We start from the raw sequence: 15,514 nt of genomic DNA on the forward strand, positions 1-15,514 counted from the left end.
GACTGTTGATGAGTTAAAGAAAGTCACCCATCTGTCACTAGTGACGGGACCATAAAACTGATGATGGATTCCTTTTAACTGCTCGTGCACATGACGTATGTATAGGTGCATGTCAATAAATTAGAGTATCATCAAAAAGTTAATTTATTTCAGTAGATCAATTTAAAAAGTGAAACTCCTATATTCTATAGATTCGGTACACACAGAGTGATCTATTTTAAGCATTTATTTCTTTCAATGTTGAGGATTAAATAGTTGATACGATTGAAAAAAGACATAAGTCCATCAAGTTCACCCAAGGGATAGGTGGGGACGTAAATCCCAGAAGGAAGTGAGACTCGGATTTCTGCACGTTTTCATAAGCATTAATGTTGGTTACTTTTAAGAATTCATCTAAACCCTTTTTGAAACTGTCCCGTGTTCCTGCTGTGACCTCGTCCTGAGGAGTCTATTCCACAGATTCACCGTTCTTACAGTAAAGAAGCTTTGACGCTTCTGGAGACGACTGAACTTTTTCTTCTCCAGTTGGATTCAGTGCCCCCTTGTCTTTTGAGGGCATTTTACATGAATTTTTTGTATGGCCCATTTATATACTTGTACAGGTTAATCATGTCCCCCCTTAGACGTCTCTTCTCAAGTCTAAATAAATTCAATTATTTTAATCTTTTTTCATACCTAAGACCCTCCAGGCCCCTCATCAGTTTAGTCGCTCTCCTCTGTACTTTTTCCAGCTGCAGTGCGTCCTTTCTATGGACTGGTGCCCAGAACTGAACTGCATATTCCAGATGAGGCCGAACCAGCGCTTTGTAAAGTGGTAATATTACATCCCTGCCCCGCCAGTCCATGCCTCGTTTAATGCATGAGAATATCCTGGTAGCCTTAGAAGCAGCTGATTGACATTGTATGCTGTAATTTAATCTACGATCTACAAGGACACCCAAATCCTTCTCTATAAGTGACTCTCCCAGTGCTACATCACCTAGGACATATGAAGCACATAGATTATTACTACCAAGATGCAGAACTTTACATTTATCCACATATAACCTCGTTTGCCAAGTTGATGCCCAATCACTCAGTGTTCAAGTCAGCTTGTAGTGTGTGGACATCTTCCATAGACTGCACAGTACTACACAGCTTGGTGTCATCTGCAAAAATGGATATGGTGCAATTCATCCCGTCCTCAATATTAATAAATAAATTAACCCCTTTAGTACCGAGCCACTTTTCACCTTAAATCCCAGGCCGATTTTTGCAACTCTGACCAGTGTCACTTTATGTGGTAATAACTTTAAAACGCTTTTACTTATCCAGGCCATTCTGAGATTGTTTTATCGTCATATATTGTACTTCATGGTAGTCATAAATTTGAGTCAATATATTTCCCCTTTTATTTATGAAAAAATCCAAAATTTACAAAAAATTGGGCAAAATTAGCAAATTTCCAAATTTCTATTGCTCTACTTTTATAATAGATAGTAATACCTCCAAAAATAGTTATTACTTTACATTCACCATATGTCTACTTTTGTGTTTTGGATCATTTTGAAAATTACATTTTATTTTTTTGGGACGTCAGAAGTTTAGAAGCAAATCTTAAAATTTTTAATAAAATTTCCAAAACCCAATTCTTTCAGGACCAGTTCAGTTATGAAGTCACTTTCTGGTCCTTACCAATTAAAAACCACCCATAAATCACCCCACTTTAGAAACTACACCCCTCAACCTATTCAAAACTGATTTTACAAACTTTGTTAACCCTTTAGGTGCCCCGCGAGAATTAAAGGAAACTGGGAATGAAATTTCTAAATTTCACTTTTTTTTCTTTTTTGCAGATTTTCACATTTAATCTATTTTTTCTGCAACACATCAAGGGTTAAGAGCCAAACAAAAGTCAAAATATATTACCCTGAATCTGGGGTTTACAGAAACACCCCATGTGTGCTCAAGAACTGATGTATGGGCGCACCAGGCTTCAGAGTGGAAGGAGCACCATATGGCTTTAGGAGAGCGGATTTAGGTTACTTTCACACTAGCAGCAGGACGGATCCGACAGGGTGAACAGCCTGTCGGATCCGTCCTGCCGCTATTTCGCCGTGCCGCCGGACTGCCGATCCGTCCCCATTGACTATAAGTGCACGGGGAAAGGCCGCCGGACTAAAAGTACTGCATGTTCGACTTTTTAGTCCGGCAGCCTCTCGCCGTGCTGTGCTGGAGCTCCGCCCCTTTCACCATTATAGTCAATGAGGAAGGAGCGGTGGCAAGGTGAAAAAGCGGCAGGAGGGATCAGACAGGGTGAACAGCCTGTCGGATCCGTCCTGCCGCTAGTGTGAAAGTAGCCTTAGCTGGAATGGTAATTGGGAGCTATGTCGAATATGAAGACACCCTGAGGTGGCCCTACAGTGGAAACCCCAAAAAAATTACCCCATTCCGAAAACTACACCCCTCAAGGAATATTTCAAGGTGTGTAGTAAGCACTTTGACCCATCGGGCGTTTCACAGAATTAGGAAACACTTGGCTGTGAAAAGGAAAAATTAAAAAAATTTCCAGAAAAAGTTGCTTTACACCCACAGTTTTCACTTTCACAAGGGGTAACAGAATAAAATGCACCCCACATTTTGTTCCCTATTTCCCCCGAATACAGCAACATCCCATATGTGGTAAAAAAATGATGTATGGGCGTACAGCAGAGCTCGAGACTCAAACAGCAAAATATGGTTTTTGCTGACATGAATTGGCAGACATTGATTTTAGGTGCCATGTCGCATTTAAAAGATTCCTGAGGTCCCCAGAAAATAAAAAACCCAAAAAGTGACCCCATTTTGGAAAGAGCACCCCTGCACAAACATTTTAAGGGGTGGAAAGGGCACTTTTGACCTAATAGGTGTTTCACAGAAATGAATATGTAGTGGTTGGTAAAAAGTGGATTTGCAAGCTATGCGGACTAAATCAGAGATCCTTCAGGCAGTTTTCAATCCAATTACAGACTATACAGTCGTGGCCAAAAGTTTTGAGAATGACACAAATATTAGTTTTCACAAAGTTTGCTGCTAAACTGCTTTTAGATCTTTGTTTCAGTTGTTTCTGTGATGTAGTGAAATATAATTACACGCACTTCATACGTTTCAAAGGCTTTTATCGACAATTACATGACATTTATGCAAAGAGTCAGTATTTGGCCCTTCTGTGTTGGCCCTTCTTTTTCAGGACCTCTGCAATCCGACTGGGCATGCTCTCAATCAACTTCTGGGCCAATTCCTGACTGATAACAACTCATTCTTTCATAATCACTTCTTGGAGTTTGTCAGAATTAGTGGGTTTTTGTTTGTCCACCCGCCTCTTGAGGATTGACCACAAGTTCTCAATGGGATTAAGATCTGGGGAGTTTCCAGGCCATGGACCCAAAATGTCAACGTTTTGGTCCCCGACTCACTTAGTGATCACTTTTGCCTTATGGCACGGTGCTCCATCGTGCTGGAAAATGCATTGTTCTTCACCAAACTGTTGTTGGATTGTTGGAAGAAGTTGCTGTTGGAAGGTGTTTTGGTACCATTCTTTATTCATGGCTGTGTTTTTGGGCAAAATTGTGAGTGAGCCCACTCCCTTGGATGAGAAGCAACCCCACACATGAATGGTCTCAGGATGCTTTACTGTTGGCATGACACAGGACTGATGGTAGCGCTCACCTTTTCTTCTCCGGACAAGCATTTTTTCCAGATGCCCTAAACAATCGGAAAGAGGCTTCATCGGAGAATATGACTTTGCCCCAGTCCTCAGCAGTCCATTCACCATACTTTCTGCAGAAGATCAATCTGTCCCTGGTGGTTTTTTTTGGAGAGAAGTGGCTTCTTTGCTGTCCTTCTTGACACCAGGCCATCTTCCAAAAGTCTTCGCCTCACTGTGCGTGCAGATGCGCGCACACCTGCCTGCTGCCATTCCTGAGCAAGCTCTGCACTGGTGGCACTCCGATCCCGCAGCTGAATCCTCTTTAGGAGACGATCCTTGCGCTTGCTGGACTTTCTTGGACGCCCTGAAGCCTTCTTAACAAGAATTGAACCTCTTTCCTTGAAGTTCTTGATGATCCTATAAATTGTTGATTGAGGTGCAATCTTAGCCACAATATCCTTGCCTGTGAAGCCATTTTTATGCAACGCAATGATGGCTGCACGCGTTTCTTTGCAGGTCACCATGGTTAACAATGGAAGAACAATGATTTCAAGCATCACCCTCCTTTTAACATGTCAAGTCTGCCATTTTAACCCAATCAGCCTGACATAATGATCTCCAGCCTTGTGCTCGTCAACATTCTCACCTGAGTTAACAAGACGATTACTGAAATTATCTCAGCAGGTCCTTTATTGACAGCAATGAAATGCAGTGGAAAGTTTTTTTTGGCATTAAGTTAATTTTCATGGCATAGAAGGACTATGCAATTCCTCTGATCACTCTTCATAACATTCTGGAGTATATGCAAATTGCTATTATAAAAACTTAAGCAGCAACTTTTCCAATTTCCAATATTTATGTAATTCTCAAAACTTTTGGCCACGACTGTACTTTCCAAGCCTATAGACCTTACTTTACCTATTAAACGTCTATGAGGGGCAGTATCAAAAGCCTTTGCAAAATCCAGAAACACTACATCCACAGCCGCCCCTCTGTCCAGGCTACTACTCACCTCACTACATCCATAGCCCCCCCTCTTTCCAAGCTACTACTTCCCCCACTACATCCACAGCCGCCCCTCTGTCCCGCCTACTACTCACCTCCCTACATCCACAGCGGCCCCTCTGTCCAGGCTACAACTCCCCTCACTACATCCACAGCCGCCCCTCTGTCCAAGCTACTACTCGCCTCACTACATCCACAGCCGCCCCTCTGTCCAGGCTACTACTCGCCTCACTACATCCATAGCCGCCCCTCTGTCCAAGCTACTACTCGCCTCACTATATCCGCAGCCGCCCCTTTGTCCAGGTTACTACTCACCTCCCTACATCCACAGCCGCCCCTCTGTCCAAGCTACTACTCGCCTCACTACATCCACAGCCGCCCCTCTGTCCAGGTTACTACTCACCTCACTACATCCACAGCCGCCCCTCTGTCCAAGCTACTACTCGCCTCACTACATCCACAGCCGCCCCTCTGTCCAGGCTACTACTCACCTCCTCATAAAAACAAATCAGGTTAATCTGACAACTTCTTGGCACTGTACCAGTAGCTAGAGAATCCTTAAAAATTATAAACGGGCACAGCAATGGCTGAACTAAGCTCTTTAAAGGGCTTCTGTCACCCCACTAAACAGTTTTTAGTTTTTTTTTTATTACTTATAATGCCTATAATGCGATTTATGCATACATACTGTAATTAATCATTTTCGTTCAGCAGATTCTGTTAAAAACTTACTTTTAAAATATGCAAATTACCTTGCTACCAGCAAGTAGGGCGGCTACTTGCTGGTAGCAGCCGCATCCTCCTATCCTAAAGACGCCCCCTCCGCATGCTGATTGACAGGGCCAGCGGACGGGATCTTTCTCTGCTGGCCCTGTCTGCATTCAAAATCTGGCGCCTGCGCCGTACCTGTCTTCAGTCGGCGCAGGCGCACTGAGAGGAGGAGGCTCGCTCGGTCGCTCCTTCCTCAAAGCGCCTGCGCCGGGTGTAGATGTGACGTCATCGGCGCAGGCGCATTGAGGATGGAGCGTCCGCCTCTCAGTGCGCCTGCGCCGACTGAAGACAGGTACGGCGCAGGCGCCAGATTTTGAATGCAAACAGGGCCAGCAGAGAAAGATCCCGTCCGCTGGCCCTGTCAATCAGCATGCGGAGGGGGCGTCTTTAGGATAGGAGGATGCGGCTGCTACCAGCAAGTAGCCGCCCTACTTGCTGGTAGCAAGGTAATTTGCATATTTTAAAAGTAAGTTTTTAACAGAATCTGCTGAACGAAAATGATTAATTACAGTATGTATGCATAAATCGCATTATAGGCATTATAAGTAACCAAAAAAAAAACTAACTGTTTAGTGGGGTGACAGAAGCCCTTTAAGAACTCTTAGGTATAATCCATCTGGACCCAGAGCCTTGTTCACATTTACCTTATTTAACTTAACTTGGACCATACAGTATCTATAGTTAGCCCCAGCTGGATGTACTAACAGCTCCAGTACCACAGATACCAGGCTCCTTTCTATTCTTTTGTATATACAGAGCTAAAAACACATTTAGTAACTCTGCCTTTTCCTTATCTTCAGTGACTACCCCTTCCCCCTTTACCATTATTTAGGGACCTACCTGCTCAGACCTAGGTTTTTTAGCATTTATATATTTAAGAATTTTTTGGGATTTGTTTTGCTCTTTTTTGCCATCTGCTGTTCCTGTTGTATTTTTGCAAATTGTATCTCCTTTTTACAGATTTTATTAAGCCCTTTGTAAACTTCAAAAGCTACATCTGATATCTCTGATCTGTATTTAGAAAATTCCCTTTTGTCATTTATTGCCCTTCTTACAGTAGCTGTAAGCCATGGGGGGGGGGGGGTTCATTTTAGCTGTTTATACTTGTTACCTAAAGGAATAAAAAATGTTGTGTAATTACTCAATGTGGATTTGAAGCTCTCCCATTTATCCTCAGTATTATTATCTGACAGTAGCTGCTTCCAGTCTATGCTGCCCTCAACCCAGGGAAATTAGCCTTTTTAAAATTCTGTGTTTTTGCTCTGCCTGACAGAATTTTTCTTCTAAGAGTCCATTCACAAGTCCACAAAATGGGTCCGCATCCGTTCCGCAATTTTGCGGAACAGGTGCGAGCCCATTAATTTTCAATGGGGCTGGAACGTGCTGTCCCCATTGGCGGATCCGCACTACCGTTCCGCAAAAATATAGAACATGTCCTATTCTTGTCCGCAATTGCGGACAAGAAAAGGCATTTTCTATGAGAGTGCCGCCGTTGCGGAACGCACATTGCCGCTGTCCGTGTTTTGCGGATCCTCAAAACACATATAGAGGTGTGAATGGACCCTTATAGTGTAGGGGGAATAAAATTATATTGACATTGTGGGCACTATTACCTAGTGTTTCTCGAATGGTAACATTTCCAACAAGCTCTGCATCATTAGAAATTACCAGATCCAACAGAGCATCGGCCCTAGTGGGAGCTTCTACAGACTGGCCCATAAAGTGGTCCTGCGGCAAGTTGAGGAATCTTCTCCCCTTTGAGGCAGAACCATGACCCCAGTCAATGTCTGGGAAGTTAAAATCTCCCATAATGACCACTGTGCCGCCCGCTCTATTTGGTTATGCAGTTAAGCTTCTATCTCCTCTGTGATGTGTTATTTTTTCAGTGTTTATATCACTTTGAAATTTCACCTATAAGCAGTGATGGCCAGTTCGCCGTGTTCGCCAACGAACACATGCGGGCTGCCATCTTGACTCACCCGTCCGGCGATGCACAGGTAAGCCCTTACCTGTGCCTGCGCCGCGAGCCGGTCTGAAACAAATGCGGTCACCGGGAGCAGACAGTTCCGAGAACAGCCTGATGAAGGCCCCCGGCGGCTGTTCTCGGAACTGCCTGCTCCCGGTGACCGCATTTGTTTCAGACCGGTTCGAGGCGCAGGCACAGGTAAGGGCTTACCTGTGCATCGCCGGACGGGTGAGTCAAGATGGCAGCCCGCATGTGTTCGTTGGCGAACTGGCCATCACTGCCTATAAGGTTTCAATATCCTTACCCACAATTGCCTCTTCCACACTTGTCTTCAGATCACTCCTCACATACAGGCACACGCCACCACCTTTTCTACTGACCCTGTCTTTCCTAAATGGTGTAAAAACCCTCAATATTAACAGCTCAATCATGTGAAGAATCCAACCATGTCTCAGCCACACCAACTACATCTATGTGTTCTTCTAGTACCATAGGCTCCAGCTCCCCCATTTTGCTAGCTAGACTTCTGGCAGCTGTGAAAATAAATTTTAAATTACTATTACCTGTAAAGTGAATATCCAGGATGGTTACCTTGGTTGATGTTTGTTACCAGCAGCTCTATTTTTCATCGGCGTGCAGTTCTGCCCAGTCTTCTCCCTAATTTCCTCACTAACCCCAGCCCCCACTAAATCCCCACTGTCCCCTCCTATATCCCACTTTATCTACACTATCTACCCCCTTTATTAGTATGGAGAGGTCTAATGGGGGGTCTGTAGAGGTCTAATGGGGGTATAGACATCTGATTGGGGGTATGGAGAGGTCTAATGGGGGTCTGGAGGTCTGACTAGGGGTCTGAAGAGGTCTAATGGGGGGTATAGACATCTGGGGGTTTAGAGGTCTAATGGGGGTCTGATATTGGGTCGGGGTCTTACATGGAGGTCCAATGGGGGGGGGGGGGTCTGATCTGGGGTCTGACATAGAGATCTAAAGGGGGTTTGGTCTGAGATGGGGGGTCTCATTTAGGGTTTTATATCGGGGTCTGATCTGAAAGGGGTATTTTTTGTACTGGTGCACAATATAAAGGGGTGTTTTTGTACTGACGCACTATCTGTGTGGTACCAGTACAAACCGGATTCCAAAAAAGTTGGGACACTAAACAAATTGTGAATAAAAACTGAATGCAATGATGTGGAGATGGCAAATGTCAATATTTTATTTGTAATAGAACGTAGATGACAGATCAAACGTTTAATCCGAGTAAATGTATCATTTTAAAGGAAAAATACGTTGATTCCAATTTTCACGGTATCAACAAATCCCCAAAAAGTTGGGACAAGTAGCAATAAGAGGCTGGAAAAAGTAAATTTGAGCATAACGAAGAGCTGGAAGACCAATTAACACTAATTAGGTCAATTGGCAACATGATTGGGTATAAAAAGAGCTTCTCAGAGTGGCAGTGTCTCTCAGAAGCCAAGATGGGTAGAGGATCACCAATTCCCACAATGTTGCGCAGAAGATAGTGGAGCAATATCAGAAAGGTGTTACCCAGTGAAAAATTGCAAAGACTTTGCATCTATCATCATCAACTGTGCATAACATCATCCGAAGATTCAGAGAATCTGGAACAATCTCTGTGCGTAAGGGTCAAGGCCGTAAAACCATACTGGATGCCCGTGATCTCCGGGCCCTTAAACGACACTGCACCACAAACAGGAATGTTACTGTAAAGGAAATCACAGAATGGGCTCAGGAATACTTCCAGAAACCATTGTCAGTGAACACAATCCACCGTGCCATCCGCTGTTGCCAGCTGAAACTCTACAGTGCAAAGAAGAAGCCATTTCTAAGCAAGATCCACAAGCTCAGGCGTTTAAAATGGAGTGTGGCAAAATGGAAGACTGTTCTGTGGTCAGACGAGTCACGATTCGAAGTTCTTTTTGGAAATCTGGGACGCCATGTCATCCGGACCAAAGAGGACAAGGACAACCCAAGTTGTTATCAACGCTCAGTTCAGAAGCCTGCATCTCTGATGGTATGGGGTTGCATGAGTGCGTGTGGCATGGGCAGCTTGCATGTCTGGAAAGGCACCATCAATGCAGAAAAATATATTCAGGTTCTAGAACAACATATGCTCCCATCCAGACGTCATCTCTTTCAGGGAAGACCCTGCATTTTTCAACAAGATAATGCCAGACCACATTCTGCATCAATCACAACATCATGGCTGCGTAGGAGAAGGATCCGGGTACTGAAATGGCCAGTCTGCAGTCCAGATCTTTCACCTATAGAGAACATTTGGCGCATCATAAAGAGGAAGGTGCAACAAAGAAGGCCCAAGACGATTGAACAGTTAGAGGCCTGTATTAGACAAGAATGGGAGAGCATTCCTATTTCTAAACTTGAGAAACTGGTCTCCTCGGTCCCCAGACGTCTGTTGAGTGTTGTAAGAAGAAGGGGAGATGCCACACAGTGGTGAAAATGGCCTTGTCCCAACTTTTTGGGGATTTGTTGACACCATGAAATTCTGATTCAACATATTTTTCCCTTAAAATGGTACATTTTCTCAGTTTAAACTTTTGTTCCGTGATTTATGTTCTATTCTGAATAAAATATTAGAAGCTGGCACCTCCACATCATTGCATTCAGTTTTTATTCACGATTTGTATACACTGCGTGCAGAATTATTAGGCAAATGAGTATTTTGACCACATCATCTTCTTTATGCATGTTGTCTTACTCCAAGCTGTATAGGCTCTAAAGCCTACTACCAATTAAGCATATTAGGTGATGTGCATCTCTGTAATGAGAAGGGGTGTGGTCTAATGACATCAACACCCTATATCAGGTGTGCATAATTATTAGGCAACTTCCTTTCCTTTGGCAAAATGGGTCAAAAGAAGGACTTGACAGGCTCAGAAAAGTCAAAAATAGTGAGATATCTTGCAGAGGGATGCAGCACTCTTAAAATTGCAAAGCTTCTGAAGCGTGATCATCGAACAATCAAACGTTTCATTCAAAATAGTCAACAGGGTCGCAAGAAGCGTGTGGAAAAACCAAGGCGCAAAATAACTGCCCATGAACTGAGAAAAGTCAAGCGTGCAGCTGCCAAGATGCCACTTGCCACCAGTTTGGCCATATTTCAGAGCTGCAACATCACTGGAGTGCCCAAAAGCACAAGGTGTGCAATACTCAGAGACATGGCCAAGGTAAGAAAGGCTGAAAGATGACCACCACTGAACAAGACACACAAGCTGAAACGTCAAGACTGGGCCAAGAAATATCTCAAGACTGATTTTTCTAAGGTTTTATGGACTGATGAAATGAGAGTGAATCTTGATGGGCCAGATGGATGGGCCCGTGGCTGGATTGGTAAAGGGCAGAGAGCTCCAGTCCGACTCAGACGCCAGCAAGGTGGAGGTGGAGTACTGGTTTGGGCTGGTATCATCAAAGATGAGCTTGTGGGGCCTTTTCGGGTTGAGGATGGAGTCAAGCTCAACTCCCAGTTCTACTGCCAGTTTCTGGAAGACACCTTCTTCAAGCAGTGGTACAGGAAGAAGTCTGCATCCTTCAAGAAAAACATGATTTTCATGCAGGACAATGCTCCATCACACGCGTCCAAGTACTCCACAGCGTGGCTGGCAAGAAAGGGTATAAAAGAAGAAAATCTAATGACATGGCCTCCTTGTTCACCTGATCTGAACCCCATTGAGAACCTGTGGTCCATCATCAAATGTGAGATTTACAAGGAGGGAAAACAGTACACCTCTCTGAACAGTGTCTGGGAGGCTGTGGTTGCTGCTGCACGCAATGTTGATGGTGAACAGATCAAAACACTGACAGAATCCATGGATGGCAGGCTTTTAAGTGTCCTTGCAAAGAAAGGTGGCTATATTGGTCACTTATTTGTTTTTGTTTTGTTTTTGAATGTTAGAAATGTATATTTGTGAATGTTGAGATGTTATATTGGTTTCACTGGTAAAAATAAATAATTGAAATGGGTATATATTTGTTTTTTGTTAAGTTGCCTAATAATTATGCACAGTAATAGTCACCTGCACACACAGATATACCCCTAAAATAGCTAAAACTAAAAACAAACTAAAAACTACTTCCAAAAATATTCAGCTTTGATATTAATGAGTTTTTTGGGTTCATTGAGAACATGGTTGTTGTTCAATAATAAAATTAATCCTCAAAAATACAACTTGCCTAATAATTCTGCACTCCCTGTAGTGTCCCAACTTTTTTGGAATCCGGTTTGTATTTTCAGGGGGGCTGTTTCTGCAGAATATCATTGGGGGCACAGCGGACACAGTATTGGAGGTGGCAGGATGGGGTGTTGAGGAGGAGGATGGAAAAGTAGGAAAGTAAGATGTCTGTTTGTTAAACTCTGCAGAGACGAGGCTCAGCTGAAAGAAGTCACCATGGTATGACCCTGTATGTTCTGTAGCACTGTATGCAATGTTTTCCAAGTATGTCTTTAAAAGGGTTGTCCGCTTTTTTTTTTTCGTACGAGCGCTGCCTTCTCTGCTCTGTCTACCTGTTCATCACTGCAAATGCTACGGCGAGCAGGTGAACAGAGCAGAGAAAGCAGCTCTCATATGAGCGCTGCCCTCTCTTCAAACAGCTGATCGTCGGGGGTGCTGGGGGACCCTGCCGATCTGATATTGATGACCTATCCTGGGGATAGGTCATCAGTACTAAAAAGAGGACAACCCCTTTAACAGTAGGACTGAAGGGAAGGGGTTAGGCCTCATGCACACGACCGTGGTGTGTTTTGCGGTCCGAAAATTGCTGATCCGCAAAACACGGATGGCGTCCGTGCGCGTTCCGCAATTTGCGGAACGGCACGGACAGCCTTTAATATAAATGCCTATTCTTGTCCGCAAAGCGCGGACAAGAATAGGACATGTTATATTTTTTTTAGCGGGGCCATGGATCAGAGCAACGGATGCGGACAGCACACGGAGTGCTATCTGCATCTTTTGGGGCCCTATTGAAGTGAATGGGACCCAAACAGCGGCCGTGTGCATGAGGCCTTAGGTTGAGAATTTGGCATGGGAGGGGGGCGTTTAAATTTTTGTCTTGGGCAGCAGAAAAGCTAGGTGCACCAGCACTGAGTGAAGGGGCCCAAGCTGAACTCTTGCACCAGGGCCTATGAGCCTTTAACTACGCCCCTGGTCAGTACACAGTAGAGAACGAGGCCTGGAAGACCAGGGAGGGTGAGTAGAGCCAGTGCAGCGCTCCCTGCCTCCTGCATACTAATGACCGCTTCCATAATGAAAGTGGTCATCAGCATCCGGGCTATAAGATGCACTGCCATTTTTCCCTCACTTATGCGTTTTATAGCATAAAAATATGGTATACAAGACCGATTAAATTTTTTTATTTTAATACAGATATATTGGCCTGCTGAAAAGTCCGTCCAGTATATGCACTCAATAACTGGTCGGGGCTCCTTTTGCATGGTACTTCATCAAAGGGCCGTGGCATGGAGGCGATCAGCCTGTGGCACTGCTGAGGTGTTATGGAAGCCCAAGTTGCTTTGATAGCAGCCTTCAGCTCGTCTGCATTGTGGGGTCTGCTGTCTCTCATGGATTCTCTATGGGGTTTAGGTCAGGCAAGTTTACTGGCCAATCAAACCCAATGATACTGTGGCTATTAAACCAGGTATTGGTACTTTTGGCGGAGTGGGCAGGGGCCAAGTCCTGCTGGGAAAGGAAATCAGCATCTCCATAAGGCCTCATGCACACGACAGTTGTTTTTATCGGTCCGCAAAATGGGGTTCCGTTGTTCCGTGTCCATTTTTGCTTCCGTTGTGTTTCCGTGCGTCTTCCGTTTTTTTTTGCGGACCGTCAGAAAACAAGGAAGGGTGAAAAAAATGTAATTTTAATAACTCCACCCAGGATACCGGCATATATGCAGGTCACCTGAGTTTGGTTTTGTGGCCATTTTCTGTAGTCTTTACAGGGTACAGAGGTTCTTTTGGTTGCTTGTCTTTGCTGTTTCACCATGGCGGATGACTCTAAGGAAGAGGTCGTACTGCATTGGCTTATTTCTCGGCGATGGGGACAGCGCACTCATTTGTTGGACGAGGAACCTAGTAGAAGGCGGCGATTTTGGGTCCATCCGATTGTTTCACAACGCTACCGGAAAGGACACTTTCATACCCTCTACCAAGATCTTCGCCTGCATCCTGAGAAGTTTTTTTTCCTTCTGTCGGATGTCAGTGACTACATTTGATTGCTTGCTGTCGTCTCTACGTACTGTCCTTACCTTCACGGACACCAATATGAGGCGCAGCATTTCTCCTGAGGAAAGGCTCATCGTCACGTTGAGGTAAGCAATATTTTATGTTTATAGTTTCAACAGTAATGTGCACGGCTTCTGTCAGGAGGAACATGTTTCAGAAAATGGCTGCTGTTAGACATGTGCTACTGTTTGCTGAAGTAACCTTTCTTTGCCCATAATGTTTTGTGAACATTGTTATGTCCTTTTTTTTTTTTGTTACTTGAATCCCTGAAACATAACATGGCAATATTAAAGGTCGTTGATTCTTTTAAGCAGGTTTCCAATTTGTGTTCAGCTAACGTCATCATCATGCATAATGTTCACATCATTTTTAAGTCGCCCATAACCTTCTGCATGTAAAGGGTCTAAACACAGTTGTTGTAACTTAGTTGTGGGAGTACTGCCCACACCCCAATCGCTGGTAGTGTTTGGTTCATACACACAAAATCTAATTTTTTTTTTGTTTAGTCGACAATGGACATAGATTGTTTAAAATCATGTCTTGTATACAACATTATAGGCGAATCATGTATTTGATGTTCCCTTTGATTTGCTGCTGACTGATATATTTTTTTTTTTCATTTTGCTACAGATTCCTTGCAACTGGGAACTCTTTTGCATCCCTGCATTTTGAGTTTCTTTTAGGAACCTCGACGATCTCTCGGATTGTATTTAACACTTGCCATGTCATCTGGCAGCAACTCCGAGAGACGGTGATGCCACAGCCCAAGGCGGACGATTGGGTTCGGATCGCCGAGGGCTTCAATATTTCTGCGCAGTTTCCAAACTGCATCGGGGCAATGGACGGCAAGCACATCCGTGTGAAGAAGCCTCCTCACTCAGGGTCCCGATTCTTCAATTATAAACATTATTTTTCGGTAGTGCTGATGGCTGTTGCTGACAGTAACTACCGGTTTATAATGGTTGATATCGGGGCCTATGGAAGCACTGCGGATGCGCGCATCTTTAGTGCTTCTAGAATGGGTGAGTGGCTTCGTGCCAACCAGCTTGCCCTGCCAGAGTCCAGAAGACTGCCTGGATATGCAGGTCCGCCGGCTCCATTTGTCATCGTGGCGGATGAAGGGTTTGCATTGACTCCACATGTTATGCGGCCCTTTCCAAAGCGTGGTTTGGATGTCAGGAGGCGTATTTTCAACTACCGGTTGACACGTGCCCGTCGGTATGTTAAGTGCGCTTTTGGGATACTCCCTAGCAAGTGGAGGGTGTTTTTGTTATCCATACAAATGGATCCGGAGAATGCTACCCTGGTGATTCAAGCTTGTGTTGTTCTACACAACTTCACCAGGATTCACGAGGCTTCCTCTTATGTTGACATGGAAGATTTTCCTACGTCATCAGGTTTGGGTTTGGAAAGGACCCTGCATAGACGACCTGGGACTGCAGGCATTGCAGTTCGGGAACTCTATGCAGACTACTTTTACAGCCCAGAGGGGTCCTTGCCATGGCAGAGGGACGCTATTCGTGGCAGTTTTTGAAATCTTCTGGGCTCTTTAGTTGTTTATTATTTTGTAGGTAGATTATGTTAATTTATTGTGGTAGTTGAGTGTAGGGACTCGCAAGAGAATGAGGACCCTTGACGTGGGCTTGCGGGCTGAGGTTTTTTGGCCAGCACATAGTTAAAAGTAAATATCAATACTAATGATGTTTTCCATAAAATGTCACCGACATTAACATCATTAGTATTTAGTGTAATGGGCCAAAAAATCTTCTAATACCTCATGTTCACATTATAGCAAAATACCGTTTATGTTCCTCAAAATTAAAATTTATGTACATTGTGAACTGGTGTGCGT

The sequence above is a fragment of the Bufo bufo genome, chromosome 11 (genome assembly GCF_905171765.1).
Source record: "Bufo bufo chromosome 11, aBufBuf1.1, whole genome shotgun sequence".
Lineage (NCBI taxonomy): Eukaryota > Metazoa > Chordata > Amphibia > Anura > Bufonidae > Bufo > Bufo bufo.